Genomic DNA, 14,297 nt, shown 5'->3' with positions numbered 1-14,297 from the left:
AGGGGTTTCTCTAAATTATAATTCCTTCTATTCATTTGTTTGCTTTTAATTTGTTGAATAACAAAAGCCCACAAAGTATTTGCATGGATACAACCATAAAATATATGCTGAATTGTTTCAGTGTAAATTTTACAAACAAAGCTAATACTATCTACTGTATGCCCACGTGGTGATGAAGAAATACTCCAGCAGAGAGTGGATCGATTGAACGTTAACATAACATAACAGAAATGGCTAAGGAAATGGATTGTGTGGTGTCTGACAATGACTTATCTTTTAAACTTTCAAACAATAAATGCGAAACATCTACTTTAAACAGAAGTAAACTACATCTAAGTACTCAGGGAACCAAGCTTCTTATCAATAACATCAACGACGTTCACCAAATAATTAAAATCAGGAAAACTCATCAAGGTAAGAAGGAATTTCAACCCCGTTTACACCAATCACAAACAAAGAAAACAACAAGATGTTACTTTTGCGGAGAAACGAATCACGTAATGAAGGACTGTAAGCATGGACAGCCAATCAGATGCAGATCCTGCAAGCAACAAGGCCACAAGGAGAATCATAACGTATGTAGGAATTTGGCAAAGAAGATGATGCCGTACCCACCATGGGAAGCCATCTGAGCGGAAAGATACTAATACTAACTTAAGTGTAAATTATGATAATATGTACAAATATAAACTAACTAATTCTTATGTTATTAACCATTCTTTTAATTTTGATTTATTGTTTGATGAATGTACTGATTGTTTCTCTTGTACTGATAATGCAAATATGATGCAACCCCATTAATCATGTTACCTCTGTAAATAATGAGAAACAATATTATGATGATAGTTATGTAAATAATGAACACAATAGTTCACCCTTAAAACGAAAAAGAGTTAGAAGAGGGAAAAAGAAATCTTTAAAATTGAACTCAAACATCAAAATTGCCTTTCATAATATTAGAGGATATAAGAGTAAGAAAAAGGAAATAAGTTATATCATCCAACAACAAAAATTTGATATCTTTGGAATGGTTGAAACTTTTCTAAATAATGATGAAGTCATAGATATTACAAAAAACAGACAAAAGGGTGCCAAAAAATCACAAGGGGGAATTGGATTGCTTATAAATAAAAATATTAAAATTTTGGAAAATGATCTTTTAAATTCACAATCAGATGACTTAGAAATGTGTTGGACAAAGGTACAATTTGGAGGTAACACAGACTTTATATACCATGTTGCAGTTTGTTACTTCCCATGTGAAGGGTCTGATAAATGCCTCACCGATGAATTGTATACAGCTCTGCTTTCGGAAATTTTTATAATTAAAGATAATAATGAAGATGCCAAAATCATTATCCTTGGGGATTTTAATGGTAAAGTAGGTAACATGATTAAAGGGGGAAATCCTATTACTAATGATAATGGTCAAGGGTTAATTGACCTTTGTAATAATGGTGAATTAACTATGCTTAACGCCTCTGACAAATGTGCTGGTACTTTAACTTGGGTACAAAAGAACCAAGCCAGCATACTAGATTACGCCATTGTTTCACAAGAAACCTATGGAGTAACAAAAGAGTTGTTTATTGATAAATTTGGACTGTAAGTGATCATAACATGCTTGTAATCACAGTAATAGAGAATAATATTTGTAAAACCAGTAAGGTGACAAAAACTAACACAAAACATTGGAATATCCCTAACGATTGGAGTGATTTTAGTACTGTTCAATTAACTATGACTCTAGTCGTTTAGATGTGAACGATGCTTGGGTAGAGGGGAAAAAAAAAGTTACGCTAGTTGCAGAGAATACAATAGGCTATAAGAAAACGAGATCAAACAAAAAGATATGGTTTGATAAAGAAACAAAATATGCGATAAATACAACGAAGACAATCGTGTCGAGCACATAGATTACATAATATTGATTTTGATATCAATTATTGTAATTCTCTATGAAAAACATACCAAGAGAAGCGGAAATTCTTTAAATCACCTTTTAAACGCAAAATTATGCAAAAGAAAATATCAAATTGCTAAAAAATTATAATACCAGGAACTTCAAGATATTTTTCAGACCATGACGATATGAAAAATTCGCTAAAATTACACTTCGGCAATATTGCAAAATTTAATACAACTAATAATAACGATATTCTTCACTCTTCCCACGATAATAATAATAGTAACAGTAATGATATTCAGTGTTGTTATCATATTTTTGTTATCATTTGATGATGTCGAGTAGGATCCCAATCTTAAAGTCGCTTATGCTATATCAAAGGCAAAAAATAACAAAAGTCCAGGAGGTATTGACTCTATAACAAATGAAATGTTAAAAAACAGAGGCAATCTAATCACATTATCACTCCAAAAATTGTTTACCAGAATTATACAAACTGAAACTATACCGAATGAATGGAATGAAGGGATAATTATCCCAATATTTAAAAAAGGAGATCGACGTGATCTCAACAACTATCGAGGTATCACACTTAATTCATGTGCTTCTAACATTTTTAATCGAATTATTGCATATAATATTTCTCAATTTTTAGAAGAAAATGACATCCTTGGTGAAGTCCAAGGGGGCTTTCGGACAGACAGAAGATGTGAAGACCACATTTTTGTCTTGAAAAGCATTATCGCCACAAGGCGTGCTGAGGGTAAAAAAAAAACATTTCTGGCCTTTTTGGACTTTAAAAAAGCTTTTGATTCAGTCTGGCGACAAGGGTTAATTGCTGCTGCCAAAAGAATTGGTATCCGTGGTAAACTCCTTAACTTACTAAGAAATATGTACAATGATGTTAAATGCAAATTTTTTTTCAATGACAGAATCTGATAAGTTTAGCATTAATGAAGGCTGTTCATTGTCACCAGTTCTTTTTTCTATTTACATTAATGAACTAAATAACCTAATCAAATATCATAAACTAGGTGTTCAAATCTATGGCACACAAATAGGTGCAATATTCTTTGCTGATGACGTGGTTTTTAATCGGTGACAATGAGTCTGAACTTGTAAAAACTACTTAAAGTAGCAAGTGATTATTCACAAACATGGAAATTAGAGTTTAATTTTGACAAATCAAATGTGCTGGTCACAGGGCAAAGAGTTAATCCATACAGAACATGGAGCCCATGGTAATCATTATATCACAGAAATAGAAAGGTATAAACATCTTGGTGTAATAATATCACGTTCATATACAGATTCAGACAATATTAATGAAGTAAGCAAAAAGGGAAATCGGATAATAGCCTATATTATTACCTCTATTATAAACAATCAGAATGATTTCAATAGGGTATACTGTACTACGGTGATCTTTTATGGAGAACAATAGGACTACCAACAATTAATTACCCCTCTGCAATATGGTTATGTAACTCTAAAGGTTCACTAAATAAGTTAGATAATTTACAATACCAAATGGCCAGAATTATTTTGAAGGCACCAAGAAACGTCAAGTGCAATCAAAATGGGTATATTAGTAGCGCACAATGCTAATATAAATCCTATTTATTATCACTGTTCGCGAGTGCAAGCAAAATGGGAATTATAGCGCACAGTGCTAAACTAAATCCTATTTATTATCACTGTGCGCAAGTGCAACCAAAATGGGTATGGTAGCGCACAGTGCTAAAATGAATCCTATTATCACTTTTCGCGAGTGCAATTAAAATGGGTATGGTAGCGCACAGTAATAAACTAGATCCTATGTATTATCACTGTGCGCGAGCGCAACCAAAATAGGTATGGTAGCACAGTGCTAAAATGAATCATATTTATTATCACTGTGCGCGAATGCAACCAAAATAGGTATGGTAGCGCACAGTACTAAACTAAATCCTATTTAATATCACTGTGCGCGAGTGCAACCAAAATGAATATTGCAGTGCATAATGCTAAAATGGATCATATTTATTATCACTGTGCGCGAGTGCAAGCAAAATAGGTATGGTAGCGCACAGTACTAAACTAAATCCTATTTAATATCACTGTGCGCGAGTGCAACCAAAATGAATATTGCAGTGCATAATGCTAAAATGGATCATATTTATTATCACTGTGCGCGAATGCAACCAAAATAAGTATGGTAGCGCACAGTACTAAACTAAATCCTATTTAATATCACTGTGCGCGAGTGCAACCAAAATGAATATTGCAGTGCATAATGCTAAAATGGATCATATTTATTATCACTGTACGCGAGTGCAACCAAAATGGATATGGTAGCGCACAATGCTAAACTAAATCCTATTTATTATCCCTGTTCGCGAGTGCAACCAAAGTGGGTATGGTATCGTACAGCACTAAACTAAATCATATTTATTATAACTGTGCGTGAGTGCAACCAAAATGGGTATTGTAGCGCCGCACAGTGCTAAACTAAATCCTATTTATTATCACTTTTCGCGAGGGCAAATAAAATGGGTATGGTAGCGCACAGTACTAAACTAAATCCTATTTATGTTAACTGTGCGCGAGTGCAACCAAAATGTATATAGTAGCGCACAGTGCTAAAATGAATCATATTTAGTATTACTGTTTGCGAGTGCAACCAAAATGGGTATGGTAGCGCACAGTGCTAATCTAAATCCTATTTATTATCACTATGCGCGAGTGCAACCAAAATGGGTGTAGTAGCGCACAGTGCTAAACTAGATCCTATTTATAATCACTGTTTGCGAGTGTAGCCAAAATGGATATGATAGTGTAACACTCTGACCATCAGGTCAACAACCCTTTTTCACTATTTCTCCCTACTCCATCTATTAACATTCCTAGTGGTTTCTTCCTATCCCTAGGTACTCTTTGTTCACTCTCCTATAACCCACATCCTTAATCAATTACTGTTTCCTCATCATCATGGAATGTTCCCTTTACTAAATAGTCCCCTCCCAGTACATGCATATTAATTAGGACCGTTCCTTAAAATATGGATGTACTGGTAAGAGGAGAGAAGAAAAGGAAAAGAGCTTTGTAGAATAAAACATTTATAATAGAGAGAAGAAAAGGTATGTAATATAGCCAGAACAGACTGTATTACATTGCATATTTAAATAAAGCTGTATCTGACCATAAACCATATTTGCTGTTGGTACATTTTGTGACTGTGTGAAATCCTGCCACTGAGACTATATGGTATAGTAACGGATACACTAAAATACCACCGTTACAATAGTTCTAACCTAAATCCTATTTATTATCACTGTTCTCTATTGCAACGAAAAGGAGTACAGTAGCGCACAGTGCTAAACTAAATCCTATTTATTATCACTGTGCGCGAGTGCAACAAAAATTGGTATGGTAGCGCACAGTGCTAAACTAAATCCTATTATTATCACTGTGCGCGAGTGCTACTAAAATTGGTATGGTGACGCACAGTGCTAAAATGAATCCTATTTATTATCACTGTGCGCGAGTGAAAAATGGGTTAGTAGCGCACAGTGCAAAACTGAATCCTATTTATTATCACTGTGCCCGAGTGCAACCAAATTGTGTATGGTGACGCACAGTGCTAAAATGAATCCTATTTATTATCACTGTGCGCGAGTGAAAAATGGGTTAGTAGCGCACAGTGCAAAACTAAATCCTATTTATTATCACTGTGCCCGAGTGCAACCAAATTGTGTATTGTAGCGCACAGTGCTAAAATAAATCCTATTTATTATCACTGTGCGCGCGCAAGTGCAACCAAAATGGATATAGTATATGTTTAATATTACCTAATAGTAGCTGAAGTCTACGAAAATACCAAGTGACACGTTACCCTTATCAATATCAGAAAGCAAAGTGTTAACTAAATTGATTAATAATAACTTAGTACTATGACGTTTTCGAAACCCATATTGATGAAATTAAACTAAATTAAATTTCTCAAAAAAGCTTGTTAACCTGTCACAAAACAACCTTTCAAGTATTTTGCTAAGAACTGGTAAATTTGAGATAGGACGGAAATTTCCAGGTATTTCTTTTGACCCCTTTTTAAAGACTGGTTGAACTCGAGCACACTTTAACATGAGATTTGGAAATATACAGTTATTAAATGATAAATTAAATATATAACACAAGGAATTTGAAATATGTAATGCTGCAATTGAAATTAATTTTGCTGGTAGATCATCTGATCCAGTTGCTTTATTTTGGTCGATTTTACAAATTAAATTAAATACCTCATTAACAGTGATAAGTTCAAGAAAAAAAGAATTTGGTAAGGGATTGGCCAGATACTGAGAAAAACATTTTTGTGAGGGGGGAATTTCGTTTGCAAGTTGATCGGCTACGCCAACAAAATAATCATTAAATACATTAATAATTTCGTCCGGATTATCTACTATTGATGTTGTCCCATCATTATTATTACGAATTAGTTTTTCAGGAATAGCATTAACAGATTTTAATTTATTTTTACCAAGTACATCATTTATTATCGTCCACGTTTTTACTGAATTTGTTGCGTTAGCTGAAAACATATGTGAATAATAATTTCTTTTTGCAGTTCTTAACACCTTTGTAAGGGTATTTCGGTATTTTTTATATTTCATAAAATCAGAATTATCAAATTTACTTTAATTAGTTTCTGGTACATCTTGTTTTTTTTAATTAATAGATTTTTTAATATTTCGGGTGATCCATGGTTTTTTCTTATTTACATGATTTAATGACATCGTTCTTATTGGCACATGCTTGTCACAAATATTTTTGAATTTAGTATTAAATCTATCGTAGGCCAAGTTTGTATCATTGCATAAATAAACTGATTCCCATGACATGTTAGATAAATCATTTAAAAAATCGTTTTTGTTAAAATGCCTATAAAGAAACAATATATCTTTGCGAAAACAACATTTGTAAAATATGTCTAACATTAACTTAATTAATTACATTTTCGTATATATTCTGAGACTGTGAAGTATATATATATATATATATATATATATTATAATTATTATAGTACGTTGTATTTTCGTTCATTTTTTTACTACATGAAAACATTTTTGTAATATATTTGTAAATTTATATTTTAAGTTAGGGTGCCACAGATTAAAAGCTTTGCTTGCTTGTGGTTACCCTGTTTTTCACACTTTATTGTACTTAATTTTTTATTTATATTTTTATGAATGTTGTGTGAAAAATAAAAGAATCAATCAATCAATCAATCAATCAATCAATCTTGATTTATAATAATGCTTATCATTAGAAGTAATGTCAATGTTATTTTCAAAAATTGCAAATATTGGTAGATGATCGGATATGTCACACGATATCGTCCCAGATATTATACTATTACAAATAATGTTACTATATATGTGGTCAATTAGGGTGGTAGATGTAGGACGAGTTGTCGATTCTATTAACTGAGTCATATTTAAACATTCAGTAGCCGTTAAATATGAGTTTATATCAGTGTTGTTTGCATTAAAAAGAATTATATTGAAATCGCCCATTAGAGTATACATTGTTTTTTGTTGACTTTCATTTGTTTTAAGGTATCTAAGAGGTCTTCTCTAAATTCATTTATGTTGGAATTACCATTTCGATAAATTACCCCTAACACGTACATTTTACCCCCATCACATACTTCAAACCACAATGATTCAGAGTTACAAATATTTATATCAAGACGTCTATACTTAACTCAATCAATCAAAGTAACATTTATTTCTCTTGTCTTTCATAGAAAATAAAAATTAACAGTAAAAATTATTAAAATAAGAGGGGCAACATTCCTAAAAAGCAAAGCTTGTATAAGGCAGCCCATAGAAAATGAAAAAAAAAACAAAAACAGGACAACACGGGAACCGGAAACAGGACAAAAACAGTAATGAAGACTTTTAGATTCAGGGTACCGAAAAGACTAAATATCAAAACTACAATGAGTGAAAGGATAATTAAACATAACTAGATAAGAGGTGCCGTTTCAATTTAAAAGAAAAACTCTTAGAAAAAGCACTTTTTATATTAACTGGTACGTTATCCCAAAGTTTAGGACCAGTGAACTTAATGCTATGTTTAAAAGAAGTAGTTTTAAAAAAAGGAATACGTATTTGATTTGCGCTCCGAGTACTGTGGTTATGAAAATAAGATTGAAACTAAATTTATTTATTTATTTTATTTTATTTTATGTCTTTAGGCAATGTGGCCAAGGATTACCAATAGTGAATTAATCACTGTCCTATCAGATAGGTGGTAATCCTCCTGATACAGGGGCTATTGTGTGAACCAGTTCACCGGGGTAACCCCCTACTCTTTTTCGAATAATGAAAGTGTGATGGCAGGATCGAGTTTAGCCATGAATAGAGGAAAACACTTTGTTGAAGATGGTTAATATCCTGAATTTTAAGAAGACCAAATGAAGAAAATAAAGGATTGGAATGGGATAAAGGAGGAGCATTTGCTATGTATCTTACGGTTTTCTTTTGGATCAATAACAGTTTGTTTAAGTAGGACGGGTATGTATTACCCCAAATAATATTACAGTAAGTGAGGTAAGGGAGGATTAGTGAACAGTAAAGAATCCGGAGTATGTTTTGAGGGATGAAAGATGATAATCTATATATGATACCAGAACTTTTGGATATTTTGTTTTCGACTTGAGTAATCTGATGTTTCCAATTTAGCTTACAGTCCAGATAAACACCAAGAAATTTAGTTTTCTCAACAATAGGTATTAATTGATCTTTAATTTTTAGTTTAAAAGTACTAGTATTTAGTGGTATTTGTGAATTTTTGAACACCATACAACAGCACTTTTTTAGATTAACAGAAAGTTTGTTTGCAGAAAAGTATGTTAACATTTTGGGTAGATTTTCGGTTGATATTTTAAAAAGGGAATCTATATTTTTATCAGTGTAAATAAGGGTTGTGTCATCAGCATACAACAGAAAAGAAAACATATTTGAGGCATTATGGATATCATAACTGAACTATGGATATATACAGCAACGCCACCACTCCTACCGAACTCACGACAGATGTACTCGAAATTGTAAGAACTCAATTGGTATTTGTCTTTATCATCAATGTTCCAAATTTCAGTTAATCCAATAAATTTAAACTTATTTTTAATTACTGTTTCATATAGAAAGGTCGTTTCATTAAGTTGATGATTTAAAGATCGTACATTAAGACTTGATATATAGAAAATGTAGACCTTTGAGCAAATCGGGAGCTATAGCTGTCTAAAAGTTCGGAATATAAATATTATAAATAAAAGAGAGAATGTGTAATGTTTAATATTACCTAACTACTGTCCAAATATAATGTTCTTCTTCGTGTAACAAAAACAGCAGGTTTCTCGTCAGTCATTATGTAGATCGATCCATTCAAAAGTGCTAAAATGAATCCTATTTATTTTAACTGTGCTCGAATGCTACCAAAATGGGTATAGTAGCGCACAGTGCTAAAATAGATCCTATGTATTATCACTGTTCGCAAGTGCAACCAAAATGGGTATAGTAGCGCACAGTGCTAAATTAAATCATATTTATTATCACTGTGCGCGAGTGCAACCAAAATGTGTATGGTAGCGCACAGCGCTAAACTAAACCCTATTTATTATCACTGTGCGCAAGTGTGGACATGCATTATAAAGTGTATACCACGATCGAAAAACACCCCTATTTGGGGCAAATCGTTGAACCTAAATTCGTTTTAATTGTCAATAACTAATTATCGAACTCAATTTAATTAGTAAACAGGGTTACAGCAGGTGGTTAAAATCAGTATCGAAAGTACTGTGCTATACTAAATCCTATTTATTATCACTGTTCGCAAGTGCAACCAAAATCGGTATGGTAGCGCACAGTGCTAAACTAAAAATCCTATTTATAATCACTGTTCGCAAGTGCAACCAAAATCGGTAAACATTCTAGAAATAACGCGCGATTTAGCGAATTTTGCCCTTACCTAAATATATAAATAGATAATATAGATCGTCAGAATGCTCGGGAACACATATTTTTTATTTCATTTTGTGTATATATCATATGTATGATTTATTATGAAATTAAGAGAACAAAAGTTGATAAAGTCATCATTAATTGCATTTTAAATAAAACAAAATTTGTTTCGACAATCAAAAAATTATGACATTTTTTAGGCCGAAATAACAAACTTAAAATTAACTTCTTCCTTAAAATGTTCATATATTAAAGTTAAAAGTATATAGTTTGACAGTGCATCATTTAAAATTTTTTTTTAACAATATCATCATAGTAAAAAAGTATAATTCATCGCGGTATGTAATAATCTATCTGCACCAAAGTGGTTACTGCATAGTAAATACACGGAGGAGTCTTTCTACAACTTTTAGTCAGTTGTGTATCGCTCGGTGGTGGTCTGTGCTCGTGTCTATGGCATTCAAGGTACCGAGATCGAGTCTCACCTTGGGAAACAAAACGAAATAAGATTTTTTTTTTATTATCCGTATTGTTTGTTCAATTTTATTTCTTAGTGTATAGATTGTACACATGATTTTATAATTAAAATCTAGATAAAAAGTAACCTATGTCTTTATTATGTAACAAATGTGGTTGATGACTTCATATGCAGAGGGATCTTTGATCGGATTGTGATACCGAATATTGTATTTGCATTGATTCTGAGAAAATCAATCAGTCAATATATCTTTTAAAAATCAATTATCTTTATTTAAATCAATGCATATAACCTATAATTCGTCATAGTGACGAATTAAATCTAGTTCTAATTATTACTACATGTATAGTAAGTAAATATCTATCGTTCGGCATAAGTTATCAACGCTATATTAACACGTTCGGACTTCGTTAGTGTACGTTTAACCATAAAGTATAGTATCGCAACGTTCTGTTCACGTTTCTTGTACGTTGCGTACATGTCCACCTCGTTATGAATATAAACTTTTAAACATTCGTGACTTCTCTGTCCAAATAAAGACGCTACATATAAACTGGATTAAAAAGTGAAAAGAAATTTCACTATTCTACTTCTCCAAAATAAGACCGAGGGACTGCTGTCTAAATATGACTAATGTGACAACCAGATAATGGTAATGACATAATGAAACAATTAATATATGGGGTAATAATAAGATTTTATCCTAAAGAGAAATCCTCTGTTACTGTACTTTAAACACTGGATTGATTCCGGTTTTATAACAATAAGAGACGTTGTAAATAAATATGGGTTTATAAATTCGGACACATTATTAAGAAAATTAAAACGAAAACAAAAATTGGGTAGCAGAATTCTTGAAAATAAAAAAACTCAATTCCATACAACTGGAAAAGAAAGATAAATAATCAAAATGCAGATGTTAATGGGTGTCTAGAAAACTCAGATCTCAGATATATCTGACTTTTCTAGTTCCAAAATGGAACTAGAAAACTCAGATCATCATTTGATTGGTTGGTAGGTCATTTGGATCGTTCCATTATTAATCAGCAGGTAGGTCATTTGAAATATTATTAAAACTGATTACTGTGTACGTTTTCTTACTATGGCTTAAATCATAAAGAAAATACAGTGCATGTTACCGTTAAAATGTAGGCTTAAAAATGAGACATGTACGAGTTGGTGTGGGTACGAGTTGGTTGAGGTACGAGTTAGCCAAGTTGGGAATAGGTACGAGTTATTTTGGGTACGAGTTGACCACTTCTAGTCTAGTACTGTAGGACCAGGCCTACTCTTTACAATACATCGCGATAACATAGCGCCCACACGTTGAGCCTTGAGTTTGCTTAGCTAGGCCTAAATGCTAAGCCTACATTTTAAAAGGTTTATGTTGTATTTCTTTATGATTTAAGTCGTAGGCTGCTACTGCAAGTTACAATCATTATTATTATTAGTAAGAAAACGTAAAATATTGTGTAGTATTTCAAATATGCTACCCTCTAATAATAATGGAACGATCTATTTGATGTCTGAGTTTTCTAGATCCAGACAAGTCAGATATCTGAGTTTTCTAGATCTAGAAAACTCAGATATCTGACTTTTCTAGATCTAGAAAACTCAGATATATCTGAGATCTGAGTTTTCTAGACACCCGATGTTAATAACCATGAACTTAAAAAAAAATTATATCTATACAAATAGTATAGAAATTTACCTCTCCAAATATCTCAAGTAAAATGAATGGGGGGTGTCACGAAACCTAAGACCCCCTAAGACCTAAGATCACGAAAGCTAAGACCCAAGACCTAAGATTACAAATATTTATCTTTCGCACCTGCCTTGTATTTTAACTCCCAACATTTATTCTGAATACGCCACACCTTAGAATTGGCACTTTTATGAAAAAGAATCACATAAAAAGTAACAAATACATTTAGATTGATGATTTTACAGACGTTTTTCTCGCACACAAGTTTAAAGCCAAAGTGTTAAAAGTTCTAAAAATATGGACCTTTTATTCACTCAATAGCCTGTTACTGTGTGATGCCTCTTTTTATTTAGTTTTCATTGATTGTAATGACTGATTATGCTATTCATTCTCATTTATAAAAGTTACACAAGAGTATAAATATTTTAGGCAATATGATTCAGATAAATGTAACAATGTAGAACATACTTATAAAGTGCTTTAAAGATGAAGAAAATAAGAAATGTATTTGCTATATACTATTGTTAACACCACATTAAGTATAAGATAATGTAAATTACAAGATATATATGTATATTTATATGTATTCTTTTAAAAAATGATATATTTGCCTAAAGGTATACATATTTGTTAAAAATTAAAATGATTTATCAGAGTCGACACATTGTCAGAAGAAATTATAATTATACACTACAAATATATTCATTTAGAAAATGATAAAACCTCTTATAGGTTACATTTATGTTTTTTTATACTCAAATAAAAGATGAAAGCCCTATTAATGAGAAAATAAATATGGAGGCTAAAATGTAATAAGTGATATATTGTAATACTATAAATATAAAAACATGTCTTATGATATATATGTGTATGATATAAATGTATGATAGAAAAGGAATTTTAATAAATAAAAAAATAATTTTAAATCAAATTTTTTACTTTACCATCAAATTGTACACTCGATTCCAAGGCACTGGAAGCAAATAATATTTGAGAATACCGATACAAACCCATCAAATTTAATAATCGAAAATTCTAAAATAAATAATTTGATGAAAACAAAAAGAAGCTGTAAACACTTGTATTCTCATTACGTTAAAAAATATGCAACAGTGCCCGATAGAATCGAGTCCAGATGGGAAAATGAACTTGATAATACACAATTGAAATGGGATATGATATTCACAACTTTGCATAAATGCACAATCAATCCGAAACTTAAAAACTTTCAATAAAAATTTACTCTTTTTTACATAAGATAAATTGTTAAATCACCAATTTGTGAATTTTGTTTAGAAAAAAAAAACAAACTTTGATACACATGTTCGTGGAATGCAAAGTAATTGATATCATGTGGAGGAACAGTTAAAAGAAAAGTAACTTAAACTTACTTAAAGAAAATGTTTTGGTATTGAAAATCATAGAAATAATCATGCAAATTGATTGCAAAATTGTATATTTATAACTGCTAAGTTAACGAACAAAAATCTCACATAAATCACTTCAAATCTGTATATGAGAGGTATTAAGAAATTGAAAAGTAATTGTTTTTAAAAATAGCTGAACTTTTATTTTGTATCATTATTTTTTTTTGTTTATATGAAATCTGTTTTGATATTTATGTATAAAAATAGCCATATATATGTTTTGTAACTTGAAAAGGTTACTTTATTATTATTTTGTAATGTACCGGTAACCAAGTTAAGTAATGTATACTGTTTTATGAAATATAGAAAATAAAAAAAAAGAAAAATGCTACAATTTGTTAGCATTACTGTAAATATAAGTATGATTTAACATTAACAATGTTCAGTAATGTTGTTAGTATTATTAGTTTTAATATTAGTATGAAATATGTGTTAAAATAATATTAAAGAGGATACAAAAATAGAATTTTACGAAGAAAAAAGGTAGAAGATGTATAAAAAATTGAAAATAATGAATGAATAAAGGTGGTGGTGGTTAACCACAAAAGATAAAAAACCACTAGCCTTCAAAGGGCTGAATCAGAGGCAGCTAACTGAATCAGATCATTTATTTTATGTACTATTATACATGTTTTTTTTTTTACTTGGTTGAATAAATAATACGAAACATAACATCAGCATAGCACAAATGATTCAAACATACATTTTTACATATGATAAACACAATCAAAGAAGCTAACTTTTTTTAAATTACTTTGGGACACCAAAGAGACAC

This window comes from Antedon mediterranea, chromosome 9, assembly GCF_964355755.1.
Source record: "Antedon mediterranea chromosome 9, ecAntMedi1.1, whole genome shotgun sequence".
Taxonomy (NCBI): Eukaryota; Metazoa; Echinodermata; class Crinoidea; order Comatulida; family Antedonidae; genus Antedon; species Antedon mediterranea.
This window is presented reverse-complemented; position numbering follows the sequence as displayed.